Here is a 9,951-nt window from a genome sequence, read left to right as displayed (position 1 = left end):
ATGAATGCCTCCTTGCCACCACGCTTCCTGTTATGATGATAATGGGCTAAACCTCTGAAACTGTAAGCCAGCCCCAACTCAATGTTTTCCTTTATAAGAGTTGTCTTGGTCCTGGTGTCTCTTCACGGCAATAAATCCCTAACGATGACGCTATACAAAGAACTATTACTCAAAGCAGGGCTTGTTTCTGACTGACCATGAAGTCTAGCCTAACTCAGTATTTTCTTACCAAACTAGTTTAATCTCTTCTAAAAAATAATAATAATAACCCCCAAATTCTGTTAATCAGTCTTTTCCCTTGGAATGCCACTTCATTGGGGGAATTTTAACATCCTGGTAACAAGGTGAGGTTTGCAACATTTATACGGTCTATTTCCCTTAATGGTAACAAAAACAAAGTTTTCTCTGGAGTATTTAGTAACTTGTTCAGGACATAACAACAACAAAAAATGCCAACCATGAATCTTTAATCTTACCCAAATCTCTGAGAAAGTGAAAATACTCCGTCTTTCTTAATATATGGTTTTGAGTCTGAGACCACAAAAGTGATTGAAAACTTCTTCTCTTACTGCAGATGTTCTGTGTAAACTAGATAGCCCTCAGACTACTTTGAGTTGATCTGTATTCCTGCCATGGAGTGAATGAGGTCAGAGCATAATTAAAATATTCATGACCTGGCAGGTTTGGATTATAATACTAGGTATTTAGTTTCTTTTTTTTCTGTGGTCCCCACTTAATCTTCAATACAAATGAATATCAAATTAACTAGGAACAAATACAGTCATCTTTCAGAAGTCTGTGAGCAATTAGCTTTAGACACACCTATCCCCATCATGGACATTCAAGTCCTTTGCATAAAGCACTGCAATATTTGCATATAATCTAAACCCCTCTTCTCGTAATCAATAGATTACGTATAATACCTAATATGAGATCAATGCTATGCAAAAAGCTGTTATGCTGTGCTTCTGAAGGAACAAGAAAAATAGCTTGTAGGCATTCAGTACAATTCTTTTCTTCTCAAATGTTTCTAACCTATAGTTGGCTGACGGTGGATGCAGGTCCTGCAACACAGAGAGCTGACTCTGCCTCACCTGGGATGCACTAAGGTATCCATTTAAGTAGAATGTGTATTTGTAGCAAGCCAATCTGTCCTTTGGTATCTCCTTCGATTGTTTCTAAACAAGCTCCTAAACTATTTTCAAATACTTTAATCGCTAATGAAACTTTAGGTGCATGTTTGACTTCATGCATTTTAAATCATATCTGTGGATTTTTTTTTAATGTAATACTAATCTCCTCTTTTTTCCTATTCTAAGGATTGATTCCATAGGCCTGTTCTTGCTAGGCAAGTAAGTGTTCTTCTGCGAGGTAAACTCCCAGCCTTTGGTTTTAAAAACGCAAAACAAACAAACAAAGAAATGTTCCTCACAATACCCTTCCACCGGCACCGAAACTATTTGACTTTTGCAACACTAAGGGAGGTTGGCCTGAGGCATGCGGAACAGGAGCCGCAGTACAAAGTCTGAAATCTCCTGCTCACAGCTTCAGACCCGTCTGGGCATGCTTGACTGACTGGCCAAGCAGGCTGCCCAGAGTTCTCCTTGGAGAAGGAACTAAGAGTCTGGGGAAAAAAAAAAAAAAAAAAAAGAGGGAGACTTAGGAATGCTGAAGTGTGATAGCAGCTTTCTTCTGGCACCCCTGTGCCAGGAACAGAATTCCACCCTAGTGGTATGAACAAGCTAGAAAAAAAGGACTTTTTAAAACGTCTTCATTAAAAAAAAAAGTAAATATTTAAAGATTAATTAACTTGAAATGAAGTGTAATAAACAATACTATATGTTCAAAGGCTACTGAAATCCAGACGGGTGATGTGAGGCGGAAGTATGCCAAGGCTGGGAGCCTGCCTCAGCTCGGCTGTACTCTTCCACACTGGGGACCCAGATGATTCAGCACTTGTCATCCCGAGTCCTTTTTTCCTTTCCCTGTGTTGACCTTCAGTCTCCCGAGGCACAGGAGGTGAGGAAAGTGAGCATGTGGCACTTTTCTGCCTTTATCGTGAGAGAGAAGGTAAGCAGGCAAGGAAAGGTCTGTTTGCTACAAACCTCTAAACCGTAAATTCACCAGGTGTAAGATAGTCTGGGGACCCAGGCTGCCTGAGTGACCAGAGAGTTCTGACCCTTCGAACTGTCGGGCTCTCACTAAGTGTAGTCCTCTGATTTTTCCCATCAGGTTGCTACCAGGACAAGATCCCTAGGGAAATGCAGTAAAATTTTAGTAAACTTAAAAGTTTGCATACGTGCAATAGACAACATGGAGAAAGAGTGCTTGACCTGATTTGTAGGACTTTCCCCCCCATTCATTACGAAGCATCCTGAAGAAGATGGTCTATTAAGTGAAGCTCACTCCATGTGCTCATTAGACTATTGTTCCTGTTCAGCCAGCCTTAGAGAATGCTCTCTACATCTTCCTGATACAAAACAGTATCTGCCCCACCCCAATTCCTGGGTATCACGCTCACCTTCTAGGGAGAAAGAAGTAGAAAGGACAAAGGCATTAGTCATCTGTCCTTAAAGAAGATCCTGAAAGTCTTACGTAGAAATAGCATCTTTCATTTTAATGGCAGTAACTGTTATATCAAACGCTCGCCACCAAACATATTGAGAGAGGCGCTTGTATAGCTAGACTCTGTCATCCTAAATTATGTCTATGTTTTGATTCTAACAAACAAACAAGTGGAGGCACATACCTGTTACCAAAGACTTTGGAGGTTGGAGGAAGGAGATTCAGGTATTCAAAGCTATCTTTCCTTTCGCCATATAGCAAGTTTAAGGCCAGCATGGGCTAAATGAGACTTTGCTTTTTAAAAAGAAAAATCAGCAGTTAAGAGCACTAGTTGTTTTTCCAAAGGATATGGGTTCAATTCCCAGCACCCACATGAAGGCCAATAATCAATCACCTATAACTCCAAGTCCAGGGAATCCAATGCTCATATGGCATGTATGAGGTAGTACACATACACACAGGCAAAACACCCACACACTTATAGTAAGTAATTTTTAAGTGAATTTTGATTAAACAATTATTTCTGACTTCTAATACAATGTAGGATTTTGATATGAAAATTCAAGATGTCAAAGTAATACTGAGTGTAACAGGGATGGGATGGTGTATTTCTCTCTTTTTTAAAAAATAATTGTTTATTTTATGCATATGAGTACATTATAGCTGTCTTCAGACACACCAGAAGAGGGTATCAGATCCCATTACAAATGGTTGTAAGCTACCATGTGGTTGCTGGGAATTGAACTCAGGACCTCTAGAAGAGCAGTCAGTGCCCTTAACTGCTGAGCCATCTTTCCAGCCTCCAGGATTGGGTATTTCTATGAATTAATTTAGTTTTGGTAGATGGGAAAGAGATGGAGGGGGTTATACTGAATTGGCTATTGTTCAGCATCCGAGTATGTGGAAGGATCATTTTAGACAACTCCTACAGGAAACAGGCAAAGTTCAGCAGAGAGTTCCAAGAATACTCAGGGGATTGGGCTCCTGCTGGTTAACTCCTTAAACTCTAAGTCAACAGAGATGCATGAACTACTTAGTGGAAAGGGAGTTTGCATGACAGAGAGATACCTACTTTGTAGTTGTAATACTCCATTGCATTTCTTCAAGCAACATCTCCCTGTACTTCTGGTGAAGACTGGCTTGAGATAGTAGGTGAGCCTGCCCAGTTCGTGGATTTAATTCCCCCACAGAAGCTGAGAAGGTATCAGTCTAACAAAGGCTGTCTGTCATCTACTGTGCTACCTTCCTGGAAGTATGAGGCTGACCCAACTAACATCTGGCCTGTTCTCTCTTTCTAGAAAACATGAGAGGTAAAAGACTGAAAACAGGGTTCCCAAATATGAGAGAAATATGAGAAACCAGAGGAGACCAAGCATAAGCCAGTGTATTCAGATTGATGGAGGGCCTGGAATCGGACATCACACAGTGGAAAGCACTGGGCCTGAGAGGAGACAAGAGGAACAGTCTTCTATTGAGGTGTGATGCAAATGTAAATTTGTAAATTTGAAAGGAAAGGAGGTTCAGATGAAGATTTCCTCCAGCAGGGAATAATCTGAAGGAAACTAGGCACACAGGCCTTGAACAAAGAAAGAAGTAACTAATTAGAGAGGGATCTGGAGAGTCTGGCTCACCTAACTCCTCCCTACCTTTTGTTTTGTAAATTAATTGATTATTCAACTATACAAATGCATGTTAAAGTCAGTAAATCAAATCAACTAAGACTTAAATGAATAGTATCAAGAATAGGAAATGTATTGCTGGTTCAATATAAACAAGTACCACTGGGCAAGCTGGCTGTCTAAACTTAGTAAAGCCCTCTGACTCTTCCATCCCATGTATAGAGGTAGGGTACTTGAAAGGCAGTCAGACTGAGAAAGTCAGAGAAAGACAGACAGGGAGATAAAGAAAAATTTATGTAAATTAAGAACACAGATCCCTGGCATAGTGGCATGCACCTTTAATCTCAGCACTCAGGAGGCAGAGGTAGGAGGATCTCTGTGAGTTTGAGGCCAGCCTTATCTACATAGTGAGACCTTGTCTAAAAAAACCCAAAAAACCAAACAGCAACAACAACAAAAATATAGACACAAACTAAATAAGAACTCAGAGAAGAGGGCTAAGACCATAGCTCAGTTGGTAGAGACTACCATGGTTAAAGTCCTCAGTGCAGCATAAACCAGACATGGTTGTGCACATCTGAATATAAACAGAAGGATCAGAAGTTCCTTCTTGCTTTCTTGCTCCCACTCTGTCCCTTCTCCCCTTCCCCCTCTCTCCCTATCCCCTTACCCCCTCACTCTCCATGTGCTCCTGGCCAGCCTCTACTCCTCTATTTCTTCACTCTCTCTTTCTCTGGCCTCTACTTCCCTCTTAACTCCCCTCCCCATGCCCTGAATAAACTCTATTCTATATTTTAAAAAAAAATAAAAAAAAAAGAAGTTCAGGGACAACCTCACCTACATTTTAGTTTAAGATATCCTGGACTACATAAAACTATGCTTCAAAACAATAAAAATAAAAAAATATAAATAATTCTGTGAAGAAACGAAGTGGTGTTTTGGATAAAGGAAGGAACTGACCCATCAGACAAGAGAGAAATGTTCCTATTCTAATGATTAATGTAGTGTGAATTCTTTGTGTCTAGACTGCCCATAGCCTTAATCCCTAACCCCTTAAGAGAAAGTCACTGGAAAGACTTTCAGTTCTCTTATATCTGTAAATGTATGACTAGCACCAGAATCTATGGTTACTACAGTAATAATCTCACTGGGGTTCCAAGAAAGTTAAACCAGATATGGAGCACTCTTCAGTTGCAATGGTAAGACTATGTGGCCAAGGTAACTTACTAAAGAAGTGTTTATCTTGCTTACAGTCCCTAAAGGATGAAGGGTCCGCTCATGATGAAGGCATGGAAGCAAAGAACAGGCATGCATGCTGGATGGAGCAGGATGCTGAGAGCTCACCTCCTGTACCATACACATGAAGCAGAGAAAGTGAACTGGAACCATGGGAGGCTTTAAGCTCTTAAATCCTGTTCCTATTGATGTGCTTTCTCCAGCAAGACTGTGCAACCTAAGCCACCCCATATATTGGGGATGGGGTGTTCAAATGCCTGCATCTCTCGGGGAGGTATTTCTCATTCATATCATTATAGATCAAATACTAAATACCCAACTAGCGTACACCCAGCTCTTAGTCGGTAAACAAGGCCCAAAAGCTGGTATAGTAACCTTGAGCACACTCCCATGAGGTTCATTCATTCACAGTCTGGGTGTTCAAAGTCAACCATGTCTGGTTTATGCATTTTGTCCTGGCAAAATGAAAGAAAAAAAAAAATCAAAATCATTCCATCGTGGACTTTCAGAGTTTAAAATAAAAACAGTTAAAATTATTCATACTACATCTAATCCTGAAATACAGGAGTACACGGCCTTCTCCTTGTTGACTTCAGCTCTGCATAGAAAATAATCCATCTGCTGATTATGGTTTCAGAAGCTCATCACCCCTGTGGTCAGTGCTAGCCAGATTCAATCCACACCTTCTCTGACTACCACTTGCCAGAGAAACCAGTCCTGCCAATTCACAGATTACCAAACAGCGTGTGCTGGGGAAAGAAGGCCAGTGGAGCCAACTGACATGGTAGGGAAGAGAAGACCAGCCAAAGTGTAATGACCTGAATTGGCATTCAGTCAGATCATGGGGACTTTGCTGGCCTTTGATCAAAGGCCTGGCATTTTGTTCTGTCTGGTCTTGGGAAACTGTCATGTCATAGTATAATCTAAAAGAGTAATTTAGAGCAAGCTATCAGGAGTAATGTATTGTTTGCAGCCAAATTTATAAAGAATGGAGGTCTGGAAGATATCATACTGTCTATTATAAAAGCAGGAACAGTTGTGAATATGATCTGAAGCCTTTTTAAAACGAAAGGAAGGGTGATCCAAACATTCTTTGCTACAAAACCATTTCTATCCAAGAGGAAAGCCCTTTACCCTACCTTCTGATAGCCAGTCATTTTTGCTGTGGTAGATGGTTCTTAGTCTCTGAACCTCCTACTTTCAGGGTTCACAGAGGTGAGACAGCATAAGGACTGGATAAACTAAAGAGATTCTCATTCATCTAGGGCAGATAGAGTCTGTCTGAAGTCTAGGGTTCTACCAGATGATCCCATAAGATCACTCCCAAACCTAAGCTAGAAGATTACTGTGAATAGAGGGAAAGTTAGGATTCCATAGTTCAGAGTTTCAGAGGCTTTCAGAAATCTGTCAGGCCAACCTCTTTTTTTGTTGTTTTTTGTTTTTCGAGACAGGGTCTTTCTGCATAGCCCTGGCTGTCCTGAAACTCACTCTGTAGACCAGGCTGGCCTCGAACTCAGAAATCCGCCTGCCTCTGCCTCCCAAGTGCTGGGATTAAAGTGTACGCCACCACCGCCCGGCTTGGCCAACCTCTTTTTGTCTTTGCAGAATATCATTTAGAGAGAAGAGCTGACCCTGTATAGCAGCTAGTTCATTGACCCTATATTAACCCTATAGTAACTAGTTCACTGCCTCTGAACATACATCTATAGAATACCAACTACATTCCAGCAATCTTATTAAATACGGGGGAAAGAGAGTGGCACACATAGTTATATGGTGTGCACACTAGTTAGAGAAAATCTCCCTAGATTCCACTTTATTGTCAATACTTACTGGCTGTGCGACCTTGTGGCACAAGCCTCAAGTGGCTTCTTACTGCTCCAGTTTCACCCTCTGTAACATAGGGTGATGGTAAGTACGTGTTCAGAAGATTGTCATGAAACTTAGAAGAGTCAATAGGCTCAATGCCTACAGGACAAAACAGTACCTGGCACACAGTAAGAACTCTATACACACTTGATAATTGAAATATCAGCCATGTGCCCTCTGGACGCTCTCTGTCCTTTATTTAGTCAGACAGCCCAGCACACTGGGAGAATGTTCCACCAGCCAATCTAAAACTTATGTCTGGTTTACCTACGTCTACCCCATTTCTTCTTCTGCAGTGCTCACTGTGGTATCTGGTAGAGGACAGACTCTACCAATATTTGATGAGTGAACAAATGGATCACGAAACTAAAGGGACAGAAATAAATATCCTGAGAAGCAAAGACTTAAACCGCACCTTAAGGGATGAGAGAGAAGCAGCATCTCTTCCCAAAGAGCAGGGACCACGGATTCTAGACACATGAAGCAGCCAGAGAGCAAAGTCTCAGGAACATAAAAGCGAAGGGCTTCAACTATACATACAGCCAATCTTCTTTCTCACTTAGGAACTGTACCTGGATACGCTGGGAATCTGCCAAGCTCAGCTTCCCAGGTATCAGGTAGCAGCCTTCTGATGAAGCCAGGCACTCATTAAAGATGCTTTGGGAGTTACCTGTCTTCTTCTCTTTAGCACATGTCCATTCCATAGGAGTTGGCTGGTTTCAGAAGCCCAACAGGGATAAAGACACCAAACACGTATTTACTTAGCGTGTCTACTCATTGCCAGAGTTTTTGATTATGCTTCATCAGTGCTGTTTCTGGTGTTGAGTTTATTCCATCAGGAGCACAATTGCAGTATTTGCTTCTGATAATGGTAAAACAAATCTTAAAAAAAAAAAAAAAAAAAAAAAAGGTCCCTGGTATTTATTAGGTTAGGTACCTGTTAGTTGTTAGAAGTAGTCCGACCGCAGTTCAGAACAGACCACTCCAGACCACAGGGTTCCAAGGGGGAGGAGGTTTACTCAGGAGATAGGGCAAAGGTGGGGAGAAGAAGGTGGAAGGATAAGAGAGAAGTAGAGGCTGGCCATGACCACGTGGAGAGAGAGGAGGGAGAGAGGGGACAGAAAGGTGAGAGGGTAAGAGAGTAAGAGATTAAAAGAGTGAGTAGGGGGCAAGCAGCCCCTTTTATAGTGGGCCAGGCCTACCTGGCGGTTGCCAGGTAACTGTGGGGAGGAGCATACCTGGCTGTTGCCAGGTAACTGTGGAGGTGGAGTTTAGACAGAATACTAACAGTACCTGTCTGTCCATCAATATCCATTCTTGCTTTCTCCTGTGCCAATTGCATCCCCTGTTTTTATCTGGGTGCAGGGACACTCTGAAGACACTTTCTCCCTTACACCGATACAAGGCCAGGTAATAAATACACATGGTGTCTTCAGTTCACCCCAAAAATGAATTGAAAAGAAATGACTTTTTTTTTTTAAATTATAGATTTTTTTAAAAAAAAAAATCCCAGCACTTGGGAGGCAGAAGCAGGCGGATTTCTGAGTTTGAGGCTGTAGAGTAAAAAATTATAAAGGCCATTTTATGAAATATGTGTAGATTTTTTCGCCTTAGACCTGAGCAGGAAAAGTGCAGATTCCAGAACTCGGAACTGAAAATAAGATTTCAGGTCTTCACATTCCAGGTGAAGGACACTTGCTGGATTACATTCCTCAAGCCTCTCCCACCTATGGGTAGGAGAGGCCCAAGGCAGGGAGACACATTCCTGACCACAGATAAAAGATGCTGCTACCTAGGTAGGGCTATAGCCGGAAAAAAGTAAAGATAGTTAATCTGAAATAGTTGGTAAATGGCAGGATAGGACACAATGGCATGGTAAAAACCACATTTTTGAGAAGAATGAGTGTGCACAATGATTTTCACATGACTCTAGATCATTTGGGCTAGATTCTCTGAAATGTTCCACTGTTCTTGGTTACCCCTCCCTTGGTCTTCCCAGTGCTATGTTCAAAATTTGTAAAACAACCAATCATGTGTAACTGCGAGAAAATGCCTTCCTTTCCCCACCCCATGCTATAAAAGACCCTTTAACCCACCACTCTGGGCCAAAACCTTGCTCTTGGAGCTAAAGAGCTTGTAGTTTTGACCACTGGCTAACTTCTCTAGTAAAGCCTCTGCTGATTGCATTCAGGTATGTTTTCTTGTGATCTTTGGGTGGTCGTGATTTCCTGAGACTTGAGGAAGGGTCTCCCGAGTATGGGGGTCTTCAGAGGCCAGCCTGGTCTACAGAGTGAGTTCCAGGACAGTCAAGGCTATACAGAGAAACCCTGTCTCAAAAAAAGCAAAAAAAAAACAAAAAAAAAACAAAAAACAAAACAAAAACAAAAAAAAATTATAGCCTCTCCTTTTGGCGAAATGTTGATAGAGTGGCTGAAATTGAAGTAACTTTTTTTTTCTTTTAAGATTCATTTATTTTATGTGAGTACACTGTCACTCTCTTCAGACACATGAGAAGAGGACATTGGATCCCACTGATCCAATGCGATCAATGGTTGTGAGATACCATGTGGTTGCTGGAAACTGTACTCAGGACCTCTGGAAGAGCAGTCAGTGCTCTTAACCGCTGAGCCATCTCTCCAGCCCTTAAAGTAACCTTTTAAGT

At 41.5% G+C, this 9,951-nt stretch overlaps 1 long non-coding RNA gene across 1 annotated transcript; it reads left to right on the top strand.

Moving 5' to 3' along the window:
- The first annotated feature begins 1,675 nt into the window (after positions 1 to 1,675).
- Positions 1,676 to 6,300, top strand: LOC143438771 (uncharacterized). The gene is made up of 3 exons (XR_013107410.1): positions 1,676 to 2,070; positions 3,864 to 4,041; positions 5,438 to 6,300. It is a non-coding gene; the product is annotated as an uncharacterized LOC143438771 (long non-coding RNA).
- Positions 6,301 to 9,951: the final 3,651 nt, after the last annotated feature.

This window comes from Arvicanthis niloticus, chromosome 26 (genome assembly GCF_011762505.2).
Source record: "Arvicanthis niloticus isolate mArvNil1 chromosome 26, mArvNil1.pat.X, whole genome shotgun sequence".
Taxonomy (NCBI): Eukaryota; Metazoa; Chordata; class Mammalia; order Rodentia; family Muridae; genus Arvicanthis; species Arvicanthis niloticus.
Note: the sequence above shows the minus strand (reverse complement) of the source record. Positions and strands in the feature narration are given on the sequence as shown.